This window comes from Rhamphochromis sp. 'chilingali' (genome assembly GCF_963969265.1).
Source record: "Rhamphochromis sp. 'chilingali' genome assembly, chromosome: 11".
NCBI classification, from domain to species: domain Eukaryota; kingdom Metazoa; phylum Chordata; class Actinopteri; order Cichliformes; family Cichlidae; genus Rhamphochromis; species Rhamphochromis sp. 'chilingali'.
In genome coordinates, this window is record NC_137938.1 from 14,456,473 (window position 1) to 14,471,711 (window position 15,239).

Sequence of the window (15,239 nt, forward strand, 5' to 3'; positions counted from 1 at the left end):
TAACCATTCTGAGATGAACTGAAGCCTGTTGGCTAAGAAGTATTGGTGAAAATTAGGCAGATCTAATCTTCCTCTATCCTTGGTTCTTTGTAGCGTTTTTAAGCTAATACGCGGGGGTTTATCTTTCCAAAGGAATTTGGAAATATATGAATCCAGAGATCTGAACCAATCTTGTGATGGTTTGTTAGGGATCATCAAAAATAAGTAATTTATTTTTGGCAAGATCATCATTTTTATAGTGGCGACCCTTCCCATGAGTGATATGGGTAAAGATTTCCATCTAGTCAGATCGCCTTCTACTTTCTTTAGAAGTGGGATGTGGTTTAATTTAGTTAAGTCTGAAAGCTTAGGAGAAACATTAATACCTAAATATTTAATATTTCCAGATTGTAGTGGGGCAGAGGAAGAATTATGGAAGGAGCAGTTAATGGGAAGAACTGTAGATTTTGGCCAGTTAATTGAATAATCTGAAACTCTTGAAAACCAGTTTATTAGAGTAATTACCTCAGAGAGGTTGGTTTGTGTGTTTTGCAGAAAAAGCAACACATCATCCGCATAGAGACTGATTTTATGTTCTATGCTCTTACATTTTATGCCCTTAATTGTTGTAGCCTGTCTAAATGCTGCTGCTAGAGGTTCGATAAAAATTGCAAAAAGTGAGGGGGAGAGTGGGCATCCCTGCCTGGTGCCCCTCAGGAGACAGAAGCTGGAGGATGTCTGGTCATTTGTTCTGATACGAGCTGTTGGGGAATTGTATAATATTCTTATCCAGTTTATGAAAGAGTTTCCAAAACCAAATTTGTGTAAAGTTGCGAATAAAAATTTCCAGTTAACTCTGTCAAATGCTTTTTCTGCATCTAGAGATAATATTATGGTTTCGATGTTTTTATCGTATGAGTAGTCTATTAAATTAAGTAATCTACGAGTGTTTGTTGAGGAGTGCCGACCTTTTATGAAACCAGTTTGGTCAGGATGAATTAAGAGGGGGGTTATTTTCTCTAATCTCTTTGAGAGAGCTTTGCAGATTATTTTAAGGTCTACATTTAAAAGAGAAATTGGACGATAGTTTGAGGGAAATAAAGGGTCTTTGCCTGGTTTTAGCAGGAGACTAATGTTGGCAGAATTCATATTTGGTGGTAGTCTGCCCTTTTCCTCGATTTCCTGCAACATGCTGTGGAATACTGGTGCCAGAATTGTCCAGAATTCTTTGTAGAATTCTGCAGGGAAGCCGTCTGGACCTGGAGCCTTATTATTGGGCATACTTATCAGGGCTTCCTGGAGTTCACCTGGCGTCAGTGGCGAATCCAGTGCCATTGCTTGACTGTCTAGTAATTTTGGAAGAGTTACGTTGTCAAGAAACAAATCAATTTCATTTTTAGATGGGTTTATTTGTGGTGAGTATAAAGTTTCATAGAAATCCCTAAAAATGTTGTTTATTCTTCCAGGATCATATGTTGTGTTCCCCGATAAATCTTTAGCAGCACATATAGTTGTTTTTTCTTTATTTATTTTTAGCTGGTTAGCTAGAAATCGACCTGATTTGTTACTGTGTTCAAAATTCTGCAAGCGAAGTCTTTGTATAAGGAATTGTGTTTTTTTATTAATAGTTTCATTTAATTCTAGTTTTGTTTTGCGTATTTTGTTCAATGTTTCCTGATCTTGGTCGCACGCGTAGGCTTCTTCTAGTGATTTGATGGTTTTTTCTAATTCCTGAATATTTTTGTTTTCTTCTTTCTTTTTGTGTGATGAGAAAGAAATTATTTTACCTCTCATCACAGCTTTCCCTGCTTCCCATAGAACAGAAGCAGATATTCCGGGAGTGTCATTAAAGTCTAAATATGAAGTCCATTCCTTTTTAAAATATTTAATAAAGTCTTCATCTTTAAGCAATGATGTATTAAATCTCCAGTTTTTACTTGGCGTAGTATTATTCTTGTGCATTAGTGTTAAAGATACAGGACCATGATCGCTGACAGCTATAGGATGAATCTCAGTGTCTGAAATGTCACTCAGCAGTGAGCTGCTGACCAAAAAATAATCCAGATGAGAGTAGGAGTGATGAAAATGTGAGAAAAAAGTATATTCCTTACTGTTGGGGTGAAGGGAGCGCCATGCATCACGAAGGCCAAAGTCGCTCATATACTGTTTGATTATATTTGTGGATTGCCAATTGCGCTGAGTTCCTGTTGTGTTGAGCCTATCCATTTCTTCATTTAGTCCAAGGTTGAGGTCGCTGCCAAGAATGAGTGTGCAATCGAGGTGTTCAGAGAGTGCACTAAAAAATTCCGTGGAAGAATGAGGGTTCATCAACATTTGGACCATATATACTTACAATACAGTTTTTTGTTCAATATTGATAGTTTAGACGTTAGGAAACTCAGGTGTTTTAAGTTCGTTTAAACCTGTGACAGGTCTGTGAGTTTCTTGTAATAAAACAAAATTTGTCATTCTAAAGAGCTCACTGAATTTGAGCATGATACTGTAAAAGGATACCGCCACTGCAACAAGTCAGTTTGTGAAATTTCTTCCCACCTTGATGCTGTTTGAATAATTTTATTCTTTTCTTTTAGAATAAGATGCTCTGACTTTCATGGTGGCCATGAATGGTCTTCTATTCCATTCATCTACACAGAATTATTTACATGGAAGAAAGTTTTCCATTTACTAATAAATCTGAACCACATAAGTTTAATGCTGGACTTGCACTTTGCCATGGCAGAGGGCAGTAAAATAAGGAATGACTTTTATGAACCACATAGCAGGAAGGTGCAAGATGCTAACGTGCAGGGCATACATGGAACATGATAACCAAATGGCTGGCATAGTTCAGAGGCCGGGCCTGGAAGTCCCAAAGTCAATATGGGAGACACCGCCAAGGCTGGTCGAGAATGACCGGACTAAGATCCTGTGGGACTTCCAGATACAGACGGACAAACTGGTGATAGCGAACCAACCAGACATACTAGTGATGGACAAGCCACTATACCGAGTAATAGCAGCATCAGGAATAACGAATACCAGAAGCTGGTCCAGAGGTTAAACTACAGGAGAGAGTTTAACCTCTGAAGCACCAACACCCCCAGATATGGGGGCAAAGGGAGGAGATCACATTTAGGGTTAGGCGTGCATGCTTGAGGGGTTAATAATTACTTCTAATGCACTAGTGGTTTATAAAACAGAGTGAAAAGGAAACACTGTGTCCCTGTGGTTCATGTTTTGATTTACTGTTTGCATGTGACATACTGAATGTAAATACAGAGGTTACAGTCACACGCTGTACCTTGTCCTGAAAAGTGCAAACATTGAGCCAGACTCTGTCCTCGCTGAGCTTCACGGTCTCCTCCTGCTGTCCCTCACTCTCCTGCTCATCTGCTGATTCAAAGCTGTCAGAGGGAAACAAGACCCTAAAAAATATGATTAATGAAAAGCAGTTTCAGACTGACGCTGACTTGAGCGGCAGGAGGCTGGTTAGGTGACAGACTGTCAGTAAAAAGATGTGTGTCAAAAGAAATCAGTTCAGTTACATACACTGCAAAAAACGATTTTCAAGAAAGTAAAGATTTTACACTCAGTTGCTCACTATTGCACAGCTTACCTGTTGGAAATCCTGCACAAAACACAGATTGTCTTTTGAAAGATATCAGGAAGTTCTGGTCCTTTTTCGATGAAATCAGTGTTACATCCGTTCAAAATACAGTCATGGGTGTGGAACCTGATCTCAGTTGTTTTTGTGGCTTTAATGAAGCCTATATTATTAAAACCCTTTAAATGCCGTAATTTCACTGCTCATACAGACGCATTCAGAATAGTTATCACTGGTTCAAATTCATGGATTGAATAAAAGGGGCATCGGGTGGTGGTCGTTACTGAACTGTCTCCCTTTGAAAACATTAAAAAGACACTTTTGTGCAAATTACCATTTTAACTGAAACATGCATTTTACAGTGTAAAAATTATATATGAAGTTATCAGGACAAGCACAGCAAAATCTCCAGTGTTAAATTAACACTGGAATATTTCTAACATTTTGAGTTATTTTCCAGTGTTAGAATATCAGCACTGCTCAGTGTTAGTCTTTGTTAATCTTCAAAACTGACTAGATTACTTTTAAACATATAACACTGTCAAAAGTCTTAATTTAACACTCAACAGTGTTGTATTTAACACTCAGAGGTGTGGACCCATATAGACACTCTCCAGTGTTAATTTAACACTGGAGATTTTGCTGAGTACAGCGTGTGACTGTAACCTCTGTATTTACATTCAGTATGTCACATGCAAAGAGTAAATCAAAACATGAACCACAGGGACACAGTGTTTCCTTTTCACTCTGTTTTATAAACCACTAGTGCATTAGAAGTAATTCAGTTAAGTAAGTGTTCAGTTGTGTCTTCCTGTGTTTTTGCAGTAAATGTTGTTTTCTGTTTCTGATGTGTGTACTTCCCCTGCTTCGTCGTATTTATGTTTTTTTTTCTGTGCTTCCACCTGTTTCCTCTTGCCTCTTAACCCAGGTTGCATTCCAAATGTGCTTCCAGTCTCATTTTCCAAACCTCTTTTCCTTGACTTTTGAGGTCAAAGGTGAGTAGGAGAATTGATAAGGCTTTGGAAACCTTCCACTGGTCTTCCGAGAAAAGGTTCCACACCCATGACCCAGGTAACATCTGAGAATAAAAATAACTACATCAATATCACATTGACTGAAGTGCTCTCGAATTTTAAGTGTTGATGCTTGATCATCGCGGTAAAGAAAGTTTCTGGAATCTCCATTTTAAGGTCGCTAGCCTTGATCTAGCAATCCTGTGCCTCACTCAGAGTCACACACATCCGTTATTACAAATGTTTACCAGGATCCTGTAAAGTATCTTTGCTCTTCGTAGAGCTGCACTCTTCTGGACACAGATCTCAGATGTCATTCCTGGGATCTTCTGGAGCCACCTGCCCAGTTTAGGGGTCACTGCCCCGAGTGCTCTGATTACTACATGGACCACTGTTGCCTTCACCATTCACATCTTCTTAACCTCCTCTCTCAGCCCTTGTTGTTTTTCCAGCTTCTGGTATTCGTTATTCCTGATGCTGCTATTACTCGGTATAGTGGCTTGTCCATCACTAGTATGTCTGATGGTTCGCTATCACCAGTTTGTCCGTCTGTATCTGGAAGTCCCACAGGATCTTAGTCCGGTCATTCTTGACCACCCTTGGCGGTGTCTCCCATATTGACTTTGGGACTTCCAGGCCCGGCTTCTGAACCAACGCACCGATGCCCGAGGGCATCAACCACTGGTATGGAGTGTGGTGAGATCGGTCCCACACCTGGGGGTAGCCTGACATAGACTTAGAGAAACAGGCTCACACAGACACAAACATGCTTCCCTGCCCTCATGCACACATTTACAAATACTCAGCAGTGTGTGAAGCACTTTGCCATAAATAATTTCTGCATGAAACATGAAATCCAGACTAAATGCAGATGCAGAGCAGAAAGTAGACACAATGATGGACTTGTGAAGGTTTTTTCCCGGCAGCTTATTAATGAATGACCGATTGTTAATAATGTCTCTGTTTTTCTTTAAAGTAGACCAAATGTCCACCTGTTGAAATGTCACTGAATACCTTTTATTCACACAGCCTCCACTGGTGAGGTAAATTTCCTGATATGCTAAGTTTCAAGTATTTGCATGTACTTGGATGCACACAGAATGTAGGTTGAACATGGTGATCATAACAGTCGTGGTATGTTCTCATCTGCAAATCAGATGTAAAAGTCTGGGAATGCTTTGCCTACTGAACATAACAGCCTCACTCTGAGTGTAAACAGGAGAAATGAATATTTTCATGTTTTCTGCTGTGAGGGAAGTGACAGAAATACAAATCCAGCTCTGACTCAGAGAGGGGATCATATCAACATCAGTGTGTCTACAGAAAACTCCAGAGTGAGGGTAGAAGTCTTTTCTTTCTCTTATTAGAGGACACATTTGTGCAAAGAGTCTAAAGTAAAGATGCTGTGGAGTCTGTTGTTCATCACTTTGATTGGTAAGTGGATCATTTGATGTTCCTGCCTGGCACAGTGATGTTTCAATGATCGTTATAAAGAATGAAAAAGATCAAATATAACAGTTCAGTTTTACTGTGAGTTGATCCAAACTGCTCGATAAAGCAAAAGTCGTTTCATTTAGTTTAAAGAGGATTTGACTTTAGTAAAGCCAGTTTCATTTCTGAGTGTTGAAGGATGGTTTACATTCTGTGCTTTCTGCTGTATTACCAAACAACAATATCAGAGCTGGCAGTAATTCACTCATTCTTACATCGTTCTCTGAAACTTCACAGGAAGATCAACTCAACAGGATCCTGGTAAGAGTGCATTTCTAATCAGTTTCTTCAGGTTATATCAAAAGTATGATGGTGCTTCTGTTCTGAATATACTTATTTTTAAAGTATTTAATTTTATGCCTCTTTAATTATTTTTATATTTTATTTTTCAATTCATTTATTTATTTATTGCATCACAGTAGACGTCATATCTGTGGGAATGTTTCATGTGGGGATTTTCTGTTGGACTGAAGCAATTTTACAAACATCTGTATAAATATATGTTATAAATGTAAATTTATATTGAATTATGTTCTATGATATGTGATCAACGTGATTTAGAAATAAATGCTTTGATAAACGTGCAGTCTTTGATATGTTTTGAGAGTCAAATTATTCATTTCATAAATTCTGATTAATTTTTTTTCACTAACTGCAAAACTATTCAACATTTATAATGTAGTGAGGCTGCTTGGAAATAACCTGTGTGTGTGTGTGTGTGTGTGTGTGTGTGTGTGTGTGTGTGTGTGTGTGTGTGTGTGTGTGTGTGTGTGTGTGTGTGTGTGTGTGTGTGTTAAATATGTTTGCCACAAAAGATTTAGTCAGATCATGAAGTCATAATTCAGATTCATTATTTAGGAGTGAAAAGGAGATTTTTCCTAAAAAACACTAGAAGACCTGGTCTGAAGTATTATTGCCACTGACATTGTTTCTTTTCTTTTTTCTTTTTTTTAACTTTACTTTCTGTTACATCATCAGGATGTAGTCCAGGATGGGAAACTATCAAACTGGATGACAAAGTGGCATTTCAGTCTTCAGTCTACACAGTAAATGGTCTCAACTACACTGCTGACAGAGCTTTGGACGGAAATTATTCAACATGTTCTAACACTGTAGGAAACCAGCCCACCAGCTGGTGGACAGTTGACTTATTGGGTCTATATGAAATTTCCTGCATCAGCATTTACAACATAAATCAACACAATGTTGATCTAAGAGACGCTCACATCCTCATCGGGAACTCATCTGAGAGAAATGCTGCTGACACCACTGAGTAATACCTTCATCTTACTTTGAATCATTCTGTTCTCAGTCAGGCTCCAGCATGTCCAATGTTTTTAGATAATTTTATGAACATTTAAGTGCATTTAAATCCAGTAATACAGTAACACAGATAACCCTGTATCAGTTCTATCAGATGAAATAGGAGGTCTAATATGGTGTGATGTGGTTTGGAGTAATAATCACGTATATGTGAAGAATATAAAAATCTTTATTTATTCTCATTTTCCTTTGTTGTTTATTTGTAGGTGTTTTCCTTCTTTCTAAAATGTTCTCAGACAGCAGCTCACATTTATTATCCAGCTGTTCGACTGTCTCCACTGTTTACAGCATGATTTAATCAAACAGAGCCAGAAACTCTTTCTGTACATCTGTCCAACCTTTTGTCTTTGTTTACAGGTGTGCAACAATCAACACAACTACTAGAGGAGAAAATAAAACATTTAACTGTGAAAATGGACCAAAGTGGGGGCGTTATGTAACTGTGTACAAAAACACATCTGGGCTTGTGATTCTGTGTGAGGTGACGACGAATGGCACAAAAAAAGGTACAATAAAACATTCTTACCCACTAAGTTAACTGGTCAGTCAGTAGAGTCGATATAAATGTGTAAATTGATTGATTGATTGGTAATACTTTATTCATCCCGAGGGAAATTGGGTTAAGGCTGCCGACCTTTGCCAGCGCCATCATACCCTTCCGACCATACATACATTACACAGCATCACATGGGGAAGTCAGGTCAGAGCGATATAACAATGGAAAATGCACAACATGAGGAAAGATGAGGAGAAAAAAGAACTCCCCCCAGGCTGAGCTCCAACAGCGAGATCAGTTTGAGAACAGAAAAAAACACCTCAGCACATGAAGGATCACATCTCACAACATAGAAGACATAAGCTTCAAAGGCATTTGGAGGGGGTGGGGGGTGAGTGCAGGTCTGTGTCAGTGTACATGCATGTGTGTGTGTGTGTGTGTGTGCGTGTGTGTTTTCTGTGTTCAGCCGAGAGAAAGTGTCCCTTCACCCGGTTAAGCAAAAGTCAACAATCTTCGATCAACGCGGATGGCCTTGAAGGAGGGACAAAGAGTTTTGACAACAATCCTGTTATCATGGAAGAATTTTTGTTGTTCCAGTCAGCTTCGACCTTGGCAGGCCTTCAGCTGGCACCAATCCTCTCAATTCCTGTTGTTCTTCTCCAAGATGTTATCCATTTTGCGTTCAAAACACAATCTGAGTACTCACAGCCCTGCCCATTGTCTATCATGTCGGGCAGCCTTATGGGATTTTGAACAGCTGTAGCCGCTTCTTTTACTTCGATAAGCCAGGTCCAATCAGCCAGAACTCTGTTATCGTGGTTCCGAATTGGTAGATGTCATTCAATGTCCTCCATCGAGAGTGTCGCCAGACACACGACGCAACCGACCATCGAGTATCCTGCAGCAAACGTCTCCGCAGGACAATCGGGCTCTCCCAAGCCCAGCAGGGTATCAATTCCATTACGGGACCAGTTGATCAAACGCATAATTCTTTAGGTTTTAGAGAACAAGACTGAGAAACTCTTTGAGGGCGATCGTGGCTCAAGAGTTGGGAGTTCGCCTTGTAATCGGAAGATTGCCGGTTCGAGCCCCGGCTTGGACAGTCTCGGTCGTCGTGTCCTTGGGCAAGACACTTCACCCGTTGCCTACTGGTGGTGGTCAGAGGGCCCGGTGGCGCCAGTGTCCGGCAGCCTCGCCTCTGTCAGTGCGCCCCAGGGTGGCTGTGGCTAGAATGTAGCTTGCCATCACCAGTGTGTGAATCTGTGTGTGAATGGGTGAATGACTGGATATGTAAAGCGCTTTGGGGTCCTTAGGGACTAGTAAAGCGCTATATAAATACAGGCCATTTAAAGAATAAGTAAGAAGAATTATGTGCTTAGATTAACGCAGCATGTTAGACACTCAGAAACACTGTTTGGTTTGATGCTTCTAAGTTTCATGTTTTTGATGTTTTTCCTTTTGTGCATCACAGTAGACGCCATATCTGTGGGAACATGTTCCATGTGGGGATTTTTTTTTTGGGACTGAAGCAATATTACAAATATCTGTATAAATGTATGATATAAATGTAAATTCATATTGAATTATGTTCTATGATACGTTATCACTGTGATTTAGAAATAAATGCTTTGATAAACATGCAGTCTTTGATGTGTGGGTGGGAGTGTAATATATTACAGGGTCATCCTTCAGGATGTTTTGAGAGTCCAATTATTCATATCATTAATTTTGATGATTTCTTTTTCACCAACTGCGTGAGAGAGAGAGAGAGAGAGAGAGAGAGAGAGAGAGAGAGAGAGAGAGAGTGTGTGTGTGTGTGTGTGTGTGTGTGTGCACGCTAAATATGTTTGCCACAAAAGATTTAGTCAGATCATGAAGTCATAATTCAGATTCATTATTTAGGAGTGAAAAGGAGATTTTGATAAAGAAACACTAGAACTCCTGGTCTGAAGTATTATTGCCACTGACATTGTTTGTTTTTTTATTTCCAACTTCACTTTCAGTTACATCATCAGGATGTAGTCCAGGATGGGAAACTATCAAACTGGATGACAAAGTGGCATTTCAGTCTTCAGTCTACACAGATTATTATGGTCTCAACTACTCTGCTGACAGAGCTTTGGATGGAAATTATTTGACAGGTTCCTTCACTGAATATGAAACCATCAGCTGGTGGACAGTTGACTTATTTGGTCTATATGAAATTTCCTGCATCAGCATTTACAACATGGATCATTTCAAAGTTGATCTAAGAGACGCGCACATCCTCATCGGGAACTCATCTGAGAGAAATGCTGCTGACACCACTGAGTAATACCTTCATCTTACTTTGAATCATTCTGTTCTCAGTCAGGCTCCAGCATGTCCAATGTTTTTAGATAATTTTATGAACATTTAAGTGCATTTAAATCCAGTAATACAGTAACACAGAGAACCCTGTATCAGTCCTATCAGATGAAATAGGAGGTCTAATATGGTGTGATGTGGTTTGGAGTAATAATCACGTATATGTGAAGAATATAAAAATCTTTATTTATTCTCATTTTCCTTTGTTGTTTATTTGTAGGTGTTTTCCTTCTTTCTAAAATGTTCTCAGACAGCAGCTCACATTTATTATCCAGCTGTTCGACTGTCTCCACTGTTTACAGCATGATTTAATCAAACAGAGCCAGAAACTCTTTCTGTACATCTGTCCAACCTTTTGTCTTTGTTTACAGGTGTGCAACAATAAGCACAACTACTAGAGGAGAAAATAAAACATTTAACTGTGAAAATGGAACAAAGTGGGGGCGTTATGTAACTGTGTACAAAAACACACCTGGGCTTGTGATTCTGTGTGAGGTGACGATGAAAGGAAGAAAAAAAGGTACAATAAAACATTCTTACCCACTAAGTTAACTGGTCAGTCAGTAGAGTCAATATAACTGTGTAAATGTTGACAGTAAGAATTATGTGCTTGAATCAACGCAGCATGTTAGACACTCAGAAACACTGTTTGGTTTGATGCTTCTAAGTTTCATGTTTTTGATGTTTTTCCTTTTAGAGCCCTTTAAACTGATTAAAGAGAACAAGACATGGGCAGACGCCCGGTACCACTGCAGAGAGGAACACATGGATCTGGTTTCCATCCTTGATAACGAGACCCAGGTCTGGGTTGGGTTGGAGGCTCAGAAGGCTGACACTCCCTTTGTCTGGCTGGGTCTTCAATACATCTGTGGCTTCGACTTCTGGATCTGGGTCAACGATCAGTGTGTATTTTTTGATCAGTGGGCTCCAGATGACACAAGAACAGCAGTCTGTGGCATGAACACTGCCATGAATACAAGTGGGAACCATTTGTGGTACAAGAAGTCTGTTTATGATAAATATAATTTCATCTGTGCAGTGTAAGAAGATCCATGGGTTGGTTTTGTTTATTCAGTTAGACAGGTGTCAGTAGTGGCTTGTTGGGTTCTAGCAAACTTTCCTCTAATAAATCAAAGGTGATGGGTTCAGGCTCAGTGTAGCAGGAAGATAAACAGTGGTGAAATTAAGAAAAAATAATCATTCTGTGGTATAATAACGCAATTTTATATATTTTTTGTAATCTAATTAAATGCAGTTTATAAATAGAAATTAATCTTAATTTGCTTTTGTTCTCTTGAAGGTAATTTTTTGGGAGTTATTGATTTGCTCATGTATGTCTCATGAAAATTTGCTGTGAAAAAAATAAAAAAAAATATATAATTTGTATAATTTTTATCTGAATTGCATGTAACCTCCTAAGACCCAAACTCTTTCATGACATCCTTTTTTAATTTCTCTTTGGGTTTATTGGGACCTGATGAATGTAAAAACAAAGAATTACCTGATTTTTTTTTTTTTTTACCTGATTTTTGTTTCTGATAAAATGAGAGCCACATATGAGGACATTAGTTTTAACTTTCGATAGAAAAGTGGCAGTATAATGTCCTCGTAAGTGGATATCAGGGCCTTGTAGAGCAATATTAAGTATTTTGGTCTAGACAACCCAAAATATGATGCCAGGTCCTAGGAGGTTAATGAACATGTTATCATTTTGAATTTGAAGGAGAGGTCAGAGGTCAAATATGATACTTCAAATTTTTCTACGGTACTTTCTGCACAGAAGCAAGTGTCTCTTATCTGTGCGCAGTCATCTGTTTAGCTGGGAGGACACTCTGGATGTGCACATTTGTGTTTTGTGTCAAGAAAAGCTGATATGTGTTCATACACTATATTCACTCATCCAGATCATTGAATTCTGGTGTTTTAAACACCTCCATTATCAGTGAAAGGAACTCTTCATGCTTCAGCATATTTTTTGGGACAATTTCATACTCCCATCTTTCTGGGAACAGTTTGGGAATGGTCCCTTCCTGTTCCAATATGACTCCATATTAGATTAGATGAATTAGATGAATTAGAACATGAATGAGAGCAGAGCCTATGAGCCAGGCATCCTGATGTGGCATCCTTGTCCAACATCAGTGTCTGACCTCACAAATGTGAAAGAATGAACAAAAATTCCCATTAACACACCTTGTGGAAAGCCTTCCAAAAGAGTTGAAGCTGTCATAGCTGAAGGGTGGGCCAACATCATATTCAACAGTATAGTGTGTCTGGAATACAAGTGATCATGGGCCGTCTACAATCGTCATGCTTTCTTGATGTTTAAGAATGTTTAATTTCTGAAAATGTTCAAATAAACAGCTAAAACCATAAGACCAAAATCCTCTTAAAGCAGTCCTCTAAATTCTTGCCAGATAACACAACAAACTATATATGAACAATGAATTTACAAACCAGGTGCCTGAGATGTCCAAAGAAAAAGAAGTTCAATTTCAAAACTGTACCTCAGTTCTTTTAAACAGTGAGTGAGTCTGCGGTCATTAGATGCACTTACAGTTTCATGGGGAAAGGCACAGGAAGGATGGAGATGCCTGTTTGAGGCCACAGACTGAGTGAGTGTCTCTCTATTGTTAGAACACCAGCTGTGAGAGTCCCTTACTTGCTGTAAGTTACTAGATAAGTCAGCAAGTTCGAGATTTTACAACAGTCATAAGCTGCCATAAAAACATATGCTAGCTATTTTAGATAAATGTCTACCATGAATTACTATGTGCAGGACAAACAACAATGTTGCAAAATGTAGTGCAACACTTTTGTTGCACTACACTAGTGTAACAAAAATGTTGCACGAGACTTGTGGACTTTAATGTTTTAGCCTTGTGTTAGTTGTTTATGAACAAATGTTGATGTTCATTTATTCAGGTTGTAGTTAAATAGTTTTAGAACTTGGCAGAAAATAAATTATTTCTATGCCCTAATGTGCAAGACCTTTGATTTTGGTGTACTTTCTTTTCATCATGATTCTGCATGGAAGTTCAAGTTCAAGATCAAATAATAGATAATATTGCTTTGATATTTATGGTTCTGAGCATAAATTGCATTATGTATAAAAAATATCATAGACGTGGAGACATGTACTTCTCTGGCAGTGACTGACTGAGCAGCATCCTCTAACAGCTTTGTGCTGTGTAGTAAAGTTGTTCCTCTCTGCAGTGGTTTTGTGACAGTGCTGCTCTGGATACTGAAGATTCTCTGGAGAAGCAGAAAGTCTACAAGTTCAGAGGTGAGCTGGCTGTGAGACAAGGAAACTATCAGGTACTGTCACGCATTCAATTTAGTCTGTGCTCTCTTACATCAAACACTTCCTCAAATAGTATCCGGCTTAAGCTCAGCTAGTATTTTCATTCTTGACAAACCTATACAGCTGATGCAAACTAAAAATGATGCAAAAAAGTCTTCATTCATGACCAGCGGTTTACAGCAGCTGCCTGCAGTGGATCGCTGACAACAACCTGACCATTAGACAAGATGTAGTGGAGCGGATGGCCCGATGCTGCACCAGACTGGGACAGAGAGACAGAGCGCTGGAGTTGGCCCAGTTACTGGTAATTCTTTACCTGACTGGGTTTTCCATGAGGAACAGTCAGAGTGAATACTGTCAGCTATCATGTGACCATCCCATCCTGTGACTTTTTATCAGCTTTTTAAAATTATCTGCATCCAATATACTTATGACACCTAACAGCAAATGACACGACACGAAAGACACACACAACAGCCAGTCAAAACTAATTATTCAAAATCTCCTGATAAATAGAGTTATGTTACAGAAATATTATGAATATGTTTGTTTGTTTTTGCCATATTTAAACCTTACAGGATCTTTTTCATCTGAGATCTGTGTGAATCAACATGATGAGCAGGAGGATAGAAACACTGAGGAGGCATCAGAGCTCAGTGAGGACAGAGTCTGGCTCAAAGCTTGGATTTGAGGAGGAGTCCACTGGCTGTGTAGACTGCAGGAGCACCTTTACACACACGACATGACTCAACAATGGACAAAGGAGAGACTGAGACAATAAATTAAAAAGAATTAGACAGTTTGACATTTTGGCAAGTGTTTTATGGCTGAATCCCACAAACTCATGTCTACTGCTCAGTGTAGCATCCCCGGTTGAAAAGATTGTCTCTCAAACTGATGGTTCACAATCCTTTTATTAAACAGCTGTGTATGTGAACACACCGTAAGAGCTACAACATACAGAATAAAAGACTATTAGTAAATCAAACAGTGTGTTACCTTTAACCTTTTGACTTATTCATTAATCACAAATTAATTCTCCTTACCTTACATAACAAATAACACTAAAACTTGTAAATTATTGCATATAACAGGGAAATCGTTGCATCGCTGCCTAAACATGACGAGGTACGTTAGCGCCCTCTAGTGGGTGAAAACTTAGCCTTTATGCTTAGTAGCGGTCAGCAGCTATATGCTCCGTAAAACAACAAAATACATATCTACAGGACAAACTTTGTTACAAACCTTGTTCCCTCATCAACCAGGTGCTAAGAAACTGCTTTCAACTCAGTGTTGCACCTTAATAGCCGTTCTTTTTCCCATTCCCGTCCATTAACCATAGAGCACACCTTCTCTCTGTGCATTAAAACTCGCGCTTCTGCTATATGGTTTACGCCACTTAATTTACGGCACCTTGTCGCTCTGTGACTTTCAAAATAAAAGCATTCACTCCAACAATATAATAGCCACTCATAAGTTTACAAAACACTTTACCAAATATTAATGAGGTCATTTACACTCAGTCCATAAATGTATTTTCCTTAAAAATGTGGCACCATTTAATGTGGCACCATTAGGCTTTCATCAGTATAAGACTTATTGCCAAGAAGCATCGTTACACCAAAGAAATAATTGACCAAGCACAAATTTCCTTACTTTTTAATCTAAGTTTATACTATCTAT